A 14,265-nucleotide genomic window follows, 5' to 3' on the forward strand; every position below is an offset into this window, starting at 1 on the left:
CGGTTAGTACCCGCTTCACCCCCTCAGACTGGATTCCCCCTGGGGACATCTGGTGCATTGTAGGATTTTAGCTGCATCCTGGTCGCTGTGTTCTAGATGTCATCACCACCACCACCCCCGCCCCACACACAGGATTGGCAACCCATACTGTCTCCGGACACTGCCAGATGCCCCTGTGTGCACAATCTAGCGCTGAGACCCCTGTCCTAGCAGTACCCGCTGGTGAGTACAGTGTGATCAGGGTGGCTTCCTTCACCGGCTAGTCACTGCGGTTACCATGTGCCTAACATCCTGTGAGGGAGACAAGAGGAACACCAGCAGCCCCAGCTCTGTTGGGAAAGGTGTCCTCCTCTGGCTCGGGGGCCTGATGCCAGGAGCCAGGGCTGGGTCTGGTTAGAGGATGGGTGGGGGGCTCCCAGGTCTCCCATCCTACCTGGTCATCATCCTGGAACGGTGAAGAGGGTCTACCGAGCAGAGGGAGGGACCCATGGATTTCCACACAGCCACCTCTGTGCTCACAAAAGCAGGCTTTTCTGCTTTCCCCAATGCTCTGGTGTTGGTCTGAGCTCCAGAGCCTCGAACAGCATCAAGTGATGGAGAAACCAGACCTTGTTTTCATATTCCTTGTCCAGCCAAGAAACATTTCAGGAGGAATTTCAAGTGAGCTTTGGGGAAGGGAGTGACCTCTTCCACATGCTGGTCTGTACGTTGTACCCTTCTGGTCTGGTCAGAGGGTTAGAAATGTCTTTGGATGGAGGGATGGAATTGTCACCCTCTGGAGAGGTCTCGTCTGCAGGCCCCCAAACAGCTAGAACTGAGAGCAGCCAGGAGCCCCGGGCAGAGAAGTCAGAGCCCCTGAAGGGGGTTACAGTTGAAGGGTCCATCTAGAGAAGCCCTGGACTGGGTAGGTCAAGACCTCGGGTCCTGCCCAGGCATAAGAAGGGATGTCACCCCAAGACCCACAGGCAGTTTTGAGGCTGAGGAGTCCATTCCAGGTTTGGGGGCCTCCTGCAACCCTCACCCCACCCCCACCCCTTTGAAGTGTGTGCCCTGGTCCCTTCCCTGCAGGTACCTGGGTGCAGAAGTGCTGTCACAAGTGGGTGAAGTGAAACCACTCCCCGGGCCCCTGGGTAGAGGAACCTGCTGGTTGTGAATCTGGAAACTGCAACCACCTCTCACCCACAGCCATGTCCCCGCAGCTCTGTAGCCCCTTGTACCCAGAGGTCTGCCAGGACAGGGTTGTCAGGGTCCAAGGTCCACTCCGGGGCAGGGGCAGGGGCAGGGGCGGCTTTAGGCCCCTCATGTGACAGGTGCTGAGACCGAGTGCTCCTGGCCTGAGGGACGTTTCAGAAGGCTTCATGGGACCAATGGGCAGAGACCATCTCTGGGGCAGTGTGGAGCTGTTTCCCATCCTAGTTCAGGCCTCTGTGAGCTGGAGGACTGCCAGACCACCTGTGTCCAGGTCCACTTCCCTAAAGCTAGGACTATACAGTGGTGCCTACAGGACGTGCAGTGGTCAAATCCGTAGAACACACAAGACTGAACAGTGCAGCCTTGTGTCAGTAATACGTCCCTATCCGCTAATTGATTATACCAACCTACACACTAGTGCAAGATGTTAATAATGGGGGATGGGGGAAGTACATTGGAAGTCTTTGCTCTGTTTTTCTGTGACCCTGAAGTAGTGAGCCTACTAACTGAAAACAAATGCGGCGACGCTGCTCGTGGGCAGTGCTCTTGGACAGGTCCAGCGGCGTCTGGGAAGGGCCTGGCCTTGCTGCGCTCAGACCCCAGGCTCTGTGACAGGCCCTCCCTTCTGGGACACAGGTGCCTCCAGATTCCTGAGGGTCTCTGAAGCAGGAATTTCCAGATTTCCCTCCTGCTGACGAGCTACCAGTCAGCCATGGGGTGGGGCCCCGGCTGCAGAACTGGTTCCTGGGTCTCCACTCAGCTCCTGGGAAGGGTTAGGCTTCCGCCACTCGCAGGGCCTCCTGGGCACATGTGTGCCTGGCAAAGTGCGGCTTCTGACCCCTCCTGATCCTGTGACGAAATGTCCCCTAAATGTGTCCCTGGCGCCCGTGGTGTCAGGCTCTCTGGGGGCACGTCAGCTTTGGGCTTGGGGACAAAGGGTGAGGTGGGCCATGACTGTCCGGTGCTTCCCAGGGACCACCTGCCCCACTTCACCCCCTGGGGCCCAGGCAGGAACAAAGAAGCCCCTGTGGGATTGAATCGGAACCAGAAGGGTCCTTGCCCACTAGGAACGTGGGTCCTCCCTGCAGGAAGGGCATTTTGGAGCAAGCTCACCCGCGGATGGCTGGGGGTTACTTCCCAGGGAGCATGTCTCCAGTGAAGCCCAGCAAGAGGCCACAGAGGCACCTGAGCCCCACCACAGTAGGAAGGAAGTGGGCATCGTGGCGTCCAGAACAACACTCGGGGACTTCCTGTGCTCTCTGTCCTCCAGACACCGGAGGGAGTGTTGGCAGGTGGAGAGCAAGACCAGCCCCTGCTGGTGTCACAGAGGCAGAGCTGCCTCTTTGTACCTGCTCTGAAGGGACCCTGCCCCACCCCAGGTGATGGCCGCCATGGTGCCCCACCCTCTTGCCCCAGTACCTGCCGTGACCAGAGGAACAGGCTCAGTGGTGACAGCAGCCCCCAGCACAACTCAGCGTGCCCTCGGAGGGGAATATCATGCTGGAGGACAGGTGCCGGTCGCTTGCCCACGTTGCCACCCCCCCCCACAGGCCCCCCACAAAGCGTGTGTGCGGTGGGTCAAGTCTGTGACCCAGATTCGGGTTTGTATCAACATTCCCTTGTCACCTGCCTTTCACTCAAGAAATGTTTACCAGATGCCTCCCGGGCCTGTTTCTGTGATGAGTTCCAGGGCAGTGGCCCCTGACCGGGGCCAGTCTCCGAAGGCAGGCCGTGGCCAGGCAGAGAGAGCTCCCCACACCCCACAGCAGCAGCGGTAGCCTCCGGTGTGACCAGGACCAGGATTAGGACTGTGTGCCTAACGGGGCAGGGTTGGAGGGGCTGCACCCTCTCCCAGACTCTGAGTGTCAGGGTGGGTGCTGGTGCCCTGGGCGGTGCGTGGGTCAGACGTGGCTCCTCCCTGGTCTGGCTCACAGGGGCTGTGTGGTCAGGGTCTCTTTCTGGGTCTCAGGTATTGCCAGGTGGGTGGTGTCGCAACGGTCAGGGTGAGGTCAGCTTCATGATGTCGCCACATAAAGCCTCCTACCAGGTGGCCATGGTAGGCCTGGCTCTGTAGATCGAACTCAAGCTGCCAACCTGGCTCTTGGCAGGGTCCAGGCCTTCTTGTGGCGGCCGGCTCCCCAGCGTGCTCCCCATGGCACAAGTTCTTTGAGCCAGTAATGTGATCGAACCATGTAAACACTTTTATTTTCTGCCCTGTCTCGAGGTTTCCAAGTGTGTATTGATGGTCGCTCTGTTATTCCAAATGACATGTCACCCGACTCTGCTCACTGAAGAATCAGCTGGAAGCTTCCAGAAACTTCCTCTGACCCCCCTCTCCACCTTGCCCTTTGCCGTCCATATGAAACCCCCCAGCGCTCTACCTGCCTAGGAGGCAGGATCAAGCGTGACCCAGGGCCCTCCCCGCTCAGACCCCCGCCTCCGGAGTAACTGCTGCCACGCCTCTTCCCCTCTGAGGTCATGTTTGCTGACCTTCTCATAGGGACATAATTACTGTAATTGTGGTCAAACGCTTGTGATTTATGTTTAGCAATTGCAACAAGTAACATGTAATTAGACGTAAACCAAGCCAGCCAGCCTCAACCCAGTAACCCTCACCTAAATGCCGCCCTAACCTAATTTGCCAGCACAGTCTGCTGTCCGTGCGGAGGAAGGTAGGAGGGAGAAAGTGGGCAGCCAGCTGGGGTGGGAAACGAGGGGCTCCGCCCCCACCCATTTTCCATGGGGCCAGGCACTGGGCGTGGGTGTGTCCAGGCCAAGCCGCCAGGTGTGCAGGTGTGTGGTGACCGCCCTGGGTTGGTCTGGGGCTCAGCCGTGCGGCGCGGCTGAGGTGATAGGGTTACCCCTGCCACACTGCTGTTGACAACAGCCACCTGGGGCCTTCAGATCTTGATGGCACCTCACTCTGCTGTCCCTGAGCAGACCACTGGCCCCACGGTGGCGACCCGTGGTGATCCCACAGCCGTCACACCAATGGAAATGCCTCTGCATCCAGATTCCCTCGAGGCAGCACCCCACCAGGAAGGAGGGCCCCCTAGCCTCCACAAGGTGGACTCAGGAGGGACCAACTGCAGTAGAAGGTGAATCTGTGTGAGACACGGACGTGATGGAGCATCCGGTATGGCTGGTCAGATGTGCGCATCTTTTTATGGTCCCTTTAGATGCTCCCCACGCCTCCCTGCAGAGCCCACGTGGGCTGCTCCCAGCTCGGTCACCTGGCTGAACCAGCCTCTGAGGAAAGGACTCCATCCCACTGCCTTCAGGGCTGGGGAGTGTCTGACACGGCAATTACCATTTCCTGTCCCTGCGGTGCCCGTGGCAAGTCTGAGGCTGCGTGAGTGTCCAGCGACCCTGGCACTGAGACCCTCCGACTCAGCCGTAATAGAATTGATGCTTCTCTGTGTGTCTGTGTGCACACATTTGCATGTTTTCTTTTTTTTGTTAATACTTTTTTAAAAGATTTATTTTAGATGGAGAAAGCACACGTGAGTGGGGGGGGCAGAGGGAGAGAATATTGAGCAGTCCCCCCCCCCACCCCCTGTGCAGCAGTGCAGGGCTCGATCTCATGACCCTGAGATCATCACCTGAGCCGGAACCAAACGTCGGCCACTTCACCAACCGAGCCCCCAGATGCCCCGCGTGTGTGTATTTTCCATCCGACCATGTGAAAGTCGCAGAGGCTTTGCCCCTGCACACCTGCCTTCGCCAGCTGCCAGGACAATAAAGAACAGAGACGCTGTGCTGGTTCCCTGAGCACACGGGGAGACGGGACCCCTCAGCACACTGAGGTGAGGGTTTGCGCTTTCCCTGTTGTCTCCACAACATGCGGTGTAGGAAACACGGCCCCTCTGGGGACTCACCGGTGGTGCCAGAGACCACCGTCCAGGCAGGGGCCCTGGAGGGTGCTGGCCACGTTGCTTGGGCTGGAATTCCCAGCCAGCATCCCTGGGGCCGTCAGGGGCCGGGGGTCAGGGGCGATCCTCTGCAGCCCCCTGGGCCTCTGCCCACGCACCATGGCCGGTCAACACCCGTGAGTCCAGGAACCTGTGTGTCCAGAGCAGAAGCAGGAATGGGGGTGCTCCAGGCCTTCAAGCAAGTGAGGTGTTGAAGTCCCTTTCCTTGCCCCAGCAAAAGGAGAGGCGAGTCCCTCTGAGGCTCTGGGGACGACAGGGCCAGGCACACGGGGTGATGCCCACCCAAGCACCCCCCCCCAGGCCCCACAGGTGTTGGCCGTGCCTCAGTCCTGAGGGAAGCTGTCCATGTGGGGGATGGGGGGGGAGATGGAGAGGTCAGGGCCCAGGCCCTTGCTGGGTCAGTTCTGAGCCACACCTCAGTGACAGCCGAGGTGGGGACCGCTGTAGAAAACCCATGTTCTGGGCTCCTCAGTTGTGGCCTGGCTCCACCCATGCAGTCAGCCTGCATCCCAAACGCCCAACTCTGCAGAGAGGCCACAGCGGGCTGCTGCCTGCTGGAAGGGCTGAGGGCAGGCCCCAGGCCAGTGTCCCTTGGCGGTAGGGAGTCCATTTAGATGGGCTGTCCCACCCAGAACCAGGAAATGCAGGCAAAGCCTTGGACGACAGGTGTCCTCCTGTCCCCTCGCTGAGTCTACAGTCCATGCGGACATGGTGGTCAGAGGTCCAGGTTGACCTTCCCTGGGCCTGAGGCTCACAGGCTGGACGGGGAAGGGCACCCAGAGCCCCACATGGAATGGATGTGGAGTGCGGGTCCTGGGAGCTGGGGGAGGGCCCGGGGGCTAGATCATATCAGCAAACCACAGAGACCTTGGTGAGGGGCCTCAGGCAGGGGCCAAGGGAGGGTCAGGTGCTGGGACCTGTGCAGGGTGAAGGCAAAGGAGGCTCAGGTCACGGGTGTGGCTTCCAGAGCTTTGCACCTAAGGTCACCAAAAGCTATAGGCAGGGTCAACCGGGAGGCGACTTGACTTCATTACAGACTCCTTCTTCTGTAATGAAGTCATCCTGTGATGTGCGCACCCACTACAGAACGTAGGAAACACTTATTCAAGAACCCCTACCCAGTGGGCTCTGGGAGCATGGCCAGGGTGAAGAGTTTGGTGCTCAGGGGGTAGTCCTGCCCCTCACACACAGCTCTCACCCGATACAACACCCAAACCCTGCACTGGTGAGGGCCCTGTGGCCCTTCTGAGGCAGCTGTCCCCCAAGACGATGTCCATGACCCTTCCTACCGCCCTCTGCTCCTAGACATGTGATCAGAGGTCTCAACAGGCCCTGAAGAAGGGGCACAGAGTGTGACCCACAAGCAAGGGGCTACGTCCCAAAAGAACTACTTGAGTTTTCTAGTTTATACACAGAAATATGTAGGAATGAGTGTGAAGGCTGTGGCATAACAGTGGAAGGGAAATATTGGATCAGGCCAAATCCAAAGCCATTGACATGGGCTCACCAAGCAGAGGCTCTGTGTTCGCATTGCAGCTTGGGTTAGGGACAGTTCTGACAGCCTGGGTGGTTGAAACATGGACCAAAAGGTGGCCCGTGGTGAGTGGGTTAGAAATGCCTGAACTGCCTTGGTCCACTGCAGAAAGAGGGGTTCAAAGGGTTGAGGATACTGGAGTGACTCTGTCATTTAAGACCCCTTCACCTACACACAGAGTGTCCAAAAGATGTACCTTCCACCGAGACTGTGGGGACCCTAGTGCCCTGAGGAGCTCCGTGGTCCCTCCCTGCAGCTCAGACCCTGCAGCAGGGGACCACGGCAACTCAGCTGGGAAACCTCGATCCAATGGAATACTTGGATCCTAGGGTGGCAGGGGCCAAGGGAGGCACTCGCCTGCCAAAGCAAGGCGGGCATGGTTCCCAGGGGGCCGCAGAGTCCAGCCGAGGCAGTGGTCAGAATCGTCTGACTCCCAGAGACCTGCGGTGCTGACTGGCTGACCGTGGCTGGTTGGTCACAGCACGTGGTCGACCGTGGCTGGTTGGTCACGGCACGTGGTCGATCGTGGCTGGTTGGTCACGGCACTGGGGACATGAAACACACAGGAAGCACAGTGAATTCTCACTTGACCTGCATCAGCAGAGATGTTCTAGGTCAAGTGAGGAAAAGTCTGACCTGAATCATAAAAACAGAGTCAGGGGCCTTCTGTCCGTTCCAGACCCCAAACGCCTGGGGATGACAGGGTCCGCTTGAGGAAGGACCCTGGTACACCACTGAAAACTGATACCGTTAATCTTTCTCCCCGTCTTCCCCAAAAGAATCTGTGGGTTCTTGTCTGGGTAATTGTGCACTGGGGAGAAGAGAATACTCAGAGCTTCCGTGCGCCGCCCGTTAGACTACCACGATGGTCCAGTCAGAGCGAGTGCTCTCGGAGGCCAGGCGGCCCACGGGTTTTAGCCCGTGTCTGTCTCCCCACGGGGCTGGCATGGCCCTGACCCCATCCTCTGTTTACCTCCCCATGCCCAGAATGCTTGATTAGGATCAACACCCCCAGCCGCTGGCTGAATCCCCACAGCAGTTCCCAGACCTGCGGAGAGGGCTCCTTGGGCAGGAAAGGCCAGGTGAGGCCTCTAGAGCTACCTCTGCTGGGGAAACAGGAAGGCCAGAGCAGCAGGGTTCTCCTGGAGGGAGATCTCCTGGAGGAACTGCCGACCTGAGCGCCATCCTCAAGGACGCAGAGGGTGCAGGAGCGGTGACCCCACCCCGTCCGGGCCTGCGTGGGCGGGCCCTGGGGAGTGACCACGGCCCGTCATTAGCTCAACCGGCTGGTGGCCGCCCTGACTGCAGAGTCATTGCTCGGGACGTTACTATAAACCTGGTATGCAGAAGGCAGCTGCTGCCAGGAAGGTGCGTGTTTCTGCACCCCTGTCCGGAAGGCCCCCGAGCAGCTTGCCCTCGGCTGCAAGGCCAGGGAGGCAACTTCGCCGTCTGACGCCAGGGGGATGCAGACTCTCCAGCCCAAAGCCATCGTTACTTCCCCGGGACCTCGACTGCCGTGCCCTTCCCCAAGATTTCATACTTGTCCATGATCCGGACGACACTACCAGCAGCTCCCCTGGACGTACTAGGAAGACCTCTGCACGTCAGAGGTGGGAAGTAAATCCAGCAACAGTTCGGAGGCCTCTTTCCTCAGTGCCATTTCCGGGGCCCAGCGGATATCTTTGTCCTGAGGTGAGGGTTAGGCGGCATCTCCTACAACGGAAAGCAGGCACCTGGGGGCTCTGGCTTCTCGGGGCAACAGAGTCTTCCTTCGAGTGTGTTACCAGCAGCCAGTTGGCTGAATGGCCTAAAAAGCCACTAGTTGTGAGCAGGGCCCAGAACAGGAGACTGGTCCAGGCGGCTGAGTGAGCCGCTCTGTCGCTTGGGCCATAGGATCCGGCTGATCTGGCAGAGCCTGAAGTGTCAGGGGCAGATGGAGAGGCAGCACCCACCATAACCTCCAGCACTTCCTAGCACGTTCTAGCACATTCTAGCAATGTTCCAGCACATTTTAGCATGTCCTAGCACGCTCTTGGTGTGCCGTTTGAGGGAGACCGTCCTTGCTTCCATCCACCTGCTCCCCATCTGTAAATGGACTTGGTGAGGTCACAGGGTGGATCCCACGCGGGCGTGGGTGGCCCAGAGGGAGCACGCAGAGCCTCGGGGTAGGTGAGGGTCCCATCTTCCTTTGTGACGTGGGAGTGCTGACCCTTCCCTCTCTCTGTTCCCTGAATTGACTGTCCACCCCCGTCACCCCCAAGCGCAGTGGCAGCCACAGGAACTGCTGGCATCTCTTCACCTCAGAGCATGGAGGGTGCCTGTGTCCTGGGGGGTCACACCTGTGGCTGCGTTACCTTCCCTCCACCCCCTTGACTCTGAGCAGCACCTGCCCACCAGCCTTGTGTGTGTCTTTGAGAAAATCACATGGAAGTCTAAAGAGCCCATGAAAATGTTGTCAGTCATATTCCTTAACCACGAAGGGAAGAACACTTCTGGGAGAAAAGTCAATTCTGCCAAAGAAACTAAGAGAAGAAAGAGAGATTTGCCCTTCCTCCTAGCCCCTTCCCACAAAGGTGTGTCTCCCTATTTTCCCATTGGTGTTGTAGGTGCGTGTGCGCACGGTGTACACGCGTGAGCACTGTGTGTGCGCGTGCACGGACATGTGTGTGTGGTGTGGGCGCATGAGCAGTGTCTTTACGTGTGTGCATTGTGAGTGTAAGTGTGCATGGTGTGTGGGTGTGTATGTACACGTGTGTGTGCACGGGGAGGTCTGTGGGGATTCAGTTCACTAAGGAGGGAGGTCCGCAGCGTCCCCCCGTGGCCACAGCAGGAAGTCTGGAGGCTGCTTGCAGGAGGGCCAGCCCTGGTGCCTGTGAGGCAGGATCTGGATTTCAAACCCAGTTTTTTAAAAAACAAATGGTAGGGTTGGGGGCCGGTGGGTGGACTCTCTTCCCGTGGCCTGGCTGTCCCCCCGGGGGTGCGGCACGGCCAAGGCGCCGACACTGGGTGCGGAGGAGAAAGGAGCCGAAGTCTGCTGGTGTCGACAGGAAGCCCTTTTGTGGGCATCTTTGAATTCCGTCTGTTCTCACTTCTCTCCAGCCCAGCTGAGGGCGGGCGGAGCGGCTGCCGTCTCCCTGGGTGACCAGCTCTGAATGTCCACAGTCTCCTGTCCTGGCAACCACCCAGCCTGCCCGCCCGCAGTCCTTCCTGACCCTCTCCAGGGTGTCCGGCCCCCAGAGCCCTGCAGCCACCGGCAGGGTGCAGGCAGGGACGTGAGGATCCATCTGTGCTCAGGACCTGCTGGGCTCTCCCCAGCCCCAGCCCCTGCAAAGTCCCCATTTCTGTCCAGCCTGCCCCATCCTCAGGGTGGTCCTTGGGGAGGCACGGGCCAGCTGGACTGCTGGGACCTGGGCAGCGCCCACCTTGCCCTAGGCCGCAGCTGCCAGGGGCAGTGTGCCTTGCTCACCTCTGGGTCCCCAAAACCATCTAAATGCCTGTACATGTAGGGGTCCAACCGGACTTTGAACCGACAAAGGGCTTTACCTCCCACAGACAGCTGTGTAGAAGGCCGCCATGGTGATCAGCCCTCCAAGATGTTCTCAGGGGAGGGCATCCTGCCCAGTGTTCCCATGGCCACTGGGGGTCTGCTCCTCACTGCTGACCTGGGGCCACGTCCTGTGCCACACCCATCCCCATATTCTTTTTTTTTTTTTTTTTAAGATTTTATTTATTTATTTGACAGACAGAGCTCACAAGCAGGCAGAGAGGCAGGCAGAGAGAGAGGGGGAAGCAGGCTCCCTGCTGAGCAGAGAGCCCGAGGTGGGGCTCCATCCCAGGACCCTGAGATCATGACCTGAGCCGAAGGCAGAGGCTTAACCCACTGAGCCACCCAGGCGGCCCCCACCCCCATATTCTGGCACTATCTCCTGGGAGCGTGAGCCCTTCCTGCAGCCTCAGTCACGTTCCCGGACTCGAACAAGAGGGGAGAAGACACCGTACTGACAGCTGAAGTCCAGCAGCCAGGGCTGGGAGGTGGGAAGAGGGACGGGCCTCTGTCTGGGTCCCAGCTCACGGCCCAAATCCCAGGATGCAAGTCGGCACTCACGTTAATTTTTCGGAAGGGAAAGGCCGCATAGCCACCACGTGCTGTTTGCAGCACCTTCCAAGGAAGGGTGTTCTCTGGTTCTCAGGGGAGCCCAGGCAGGAGCCCATCACCAGAGCCCACTGCGAGGGCCTCCCGCAGACGGGGTGGGGGGCAATCCGGGCTCATGCCCTGGCTCCCAAGCCCTCTGTGGGGCATGAGGCCCGTGTCTTGGAGCTGACGTTGGTGGCCCCCGGCTCTCCGTCACCCACGTGGAAAGGCCCGTCCCCACAGCACACTCCCTGTGAAAGGAGGTTTGAAGCCCTTCACCTTCTTTAGTTAAACCCCATGTGTTTCCTGTGCTTCCAAAAATGTCCAAGCAGGAAGTACAAAACCTCAAACAGCAAAAAATCACTGGCCCCCAGATGACTCCCCGGAGGCCGCAGTCCTAGGTCTTGGGTCCGTTCTTGTATTTAAATCTGTCCTGAGCTGACCTAACCTAACCGTCCCCCACTCCCAAAAGGACCGAGGCCACACTCTCTTCCGAGCTGCCTGGAAGCCCTTCTCCAGGCCTGTTTCACGGAGGAGTCTTGGCCACCATGTGACTGCCCTGCCGTCGGGCAGCAAGACAGAGCAGGCCTCAGAGCACGGGGGACAGGGCGCCCCGGTGGCTCAGTCAGCTGAGCCTCTGAGTGTCCTTCCAGTCAGCTCGTGATCTCGGGTCCTGAGTTCCAGCATCAGGCCCCAAGCTCTTAAGATTCTCTTACCCCGCCTCCCCCAACCTGAGCCCCCTCCTTCTCTCTCTCTCTAAGAAATACATCTTTTTTTAAAAAATGTGGGGACCAAAGGGGCCAGGTTGGGGTTTAGGCCTGGCTGTGGCGACAGTGCTCTGAGGAACCGCCTTCAAACCTGGGGCCAGGAACGGTCAGTGTGGCCAGCGAGGTTCACAGCGTCCTCCAGGCGAAAGCAGCCGCCCCGGCAGACGGGGACGATCCCAAGAGGGCCCGAGGTCAGGAGTACCAGACACCTACGACCCCAGTCCAGCAGAAATGGCCTCATGCCTCTTTCTGTGACATTTCTCCAACACATCACCTGGGGCGGGAGGAGCAGTGACCACACCGGGGCCTGGTGTCCCCCTTCGCACAGGCCCCTGGGACTCCTGCCCTCGCCACCGCCGCCCTCCTCGCACCAGGACATGGGGGAGCTGCACACCCCGGGGGTGCCCTGACCCAGGGGCTCCCAGCTTGTCTGTCCGTTGGGGAAGCAGAAGAGCGAGGGAAGGAGAGACGGCCAGCGCTCGCGGTGACGTCTGGTTCACAAGAGAATGCGTCTCGTTACAGATTTGCAGATAACACAGAGGAGGAAATCTCCCCACCGCAGGAAGGAGCAGTGTGGTGACGTTTCAGGGTGTCCTTAGCAGGATGTGGGGTTGCTGAACGGGAGGGGGACGGCTGGGCCTGGGCTTGGGGGCTTCCCACGCTGGACACAGTTCATGGTCTGTCAGGACAAAGGTTGCATTTTCCCCTGATTCTGTAGTTGGTCAGCCAGGCATCTACAGTGTGGGACGCACCCAGGCAGGCCGGCCCCATGCAGGTGAGGACAGGCACAGCCAGGTGTCCGAGCCTCAAGACTACCCACAGTCTGAGGACTGAGGGGCTTTCGGGACTCAAGATTTTCGGGGCTAAGACAGGGAGAGCTCTGGCTGCACCATGACGAACCGGCTAAGGTGGGTTCCCCGGAAGCTGGAGGGAGGAGGCTGCTGACCCTGGGCAGCCGTGCTGGCAGGAAGGCGGCCAGGCCAGGCCTCCAGGGCAGGGTGGGACCCCGGCCTGCCCCAAAGGCTGGCAGTAGCCAGGACGCGGCTCTGTTTCCTGACAACATCAGCGGGGCCGTGGGCACCGCGGCAGCAACCGGCTGCTCTCGCTCTCAAAAAAATAAATAAATATTTAAAAAATAAATAAAATTAAATATACTTGTCTTTGAGGGCATTTGGTTTTTAAAAAACAAACTTGTTCCCACTTGCTTAGGGCTCTGTCCATTTTAATTAAATATTAAGACTGAAACACATTCAGAAGGGCAGCCCAGCTCCCTCACAGACAGACAGCTGGAGACCTCTGCTCAGAGCTCAGTGCAGGCATGGGAGACGGTGGCCGCAGGCGGCACAGGCTCCAGGGGCCTCTCTGAGGAGCCAAAGGCAAACTGCAGCTTCGCTATTACTGCATTTGTTTGTCCGGGAGCCGCCGGGGCCTCAGCAGGAGAGAGCAGCCCTCCGTGAACCCCCAGAGAGGTCCCCAGGAGGGCCCCGCATGAGCAGAGTCACCCTGTGAAGTCACCTCCAGCTCCATGAGAAGCCAGAATCCACAGACTCAGTGGAATCACCTGACGTCAAAGGGCTCTGCAGCCCACAAGCCCGTGAGAGGCTGGCTGGGGCTGGGGTGGGGCGCTGGGCATGGCCCCTCCTGTCCGCAGGACGGAACCGTGTAATTCTGGGAAGGCCTGAATTATTATCCGACTTTACTGTCCACATTCATCAAAATAACCAGATAAACCAAACCAACTATTTCAGACAGTGTAGACCTGCTGCTTGGTGATACATACGCCCACCAGGTAAAACTGAGCGAAAAGGCATTCTGAAAATTTTGAGTCATTTTGATAATAGTGTTAGGTCCCTAAGTAGATCTCCGTGTGGACGCACAGATCTCATGTGTGGGGCCTGCCGCTTGTGGGAACTCTCCCGTCTGACCACGGGTTACGGGCGAAGGTGTGGGAAGAGCCTCCTTGGCCCAGCCTTGCATTAGTGGCCGGCTCACGTGGTCACGGGGCTCTGCCGGCCGCCGGGAGTTGGCAGTGGACAAAAAGACCCTGTCCCTGCCCCCATGGAGGCGGCAACTTAGAGGAGAGACAGTGCTGGGGCAGAGCGGTGGGGTCTCGGGCTGTGAGCTGGGGGCCGAGTTGGGAAAAGATAAACCTGCGTCAGGGTTTGGACACAACCTACATGGGCTGGGGTTTTACATACTGACTTTCCCTCTTGCTTTCCTGGCTTAGGTGTCCTCAAGCTAGATGGGTCCCCAGGCCAGGTCCCCAGATGGGTGGAGGCGGTCAGCAGCAGCCACAGCAGTGGTGAGGACAGCCCCGCTGCCGATGGCATGTGCAGGACACCGTGCCGGACTCCGCAGGGCTGGGAGGCCCCCTGCGCTGGGAGCTAGCCAGGCGGTCCGCCACGTCCTCATGGGGCTGACGGAAGACACAGAGCTCTGGGTCAGAGGTAGAGGACTTGAGCTCTCACAGCAAAAGCACTGAGCCCCGGGTCAGCATGTGTGCACGGGATCCCGGAGCCCTAATCCCCAGGGGCCACGTGAGGAGGCCCAAGAGACGCCGCGTGGGCCGGCGGTCCGGGACAGGAGAAGGCCTCTCTTCACAGAGGACGGCCGGCCAGCGACCTCACCTCAGGCCTCCAGGCCGCTCGTGTGAACAGCCCAGGCCACCGGCACCCAGGACAGCCTCGACGTGCCCAGCTGGGCAGAGGC

Source organism: Neovison vison, chromosome 5 (assembly GCF_020171115.1).
Source record: "Neovison vison isolate M4711 chromosome 5, ASM_NN_V1, whole genome shotgun sequence".
Taxonomy (NCBI): domain Eukaryota; kingdom Metazoa; phylum Chordata; class Mammalia; order Carnivora; family Mustelidae; genus Neogale; species Neogale vison.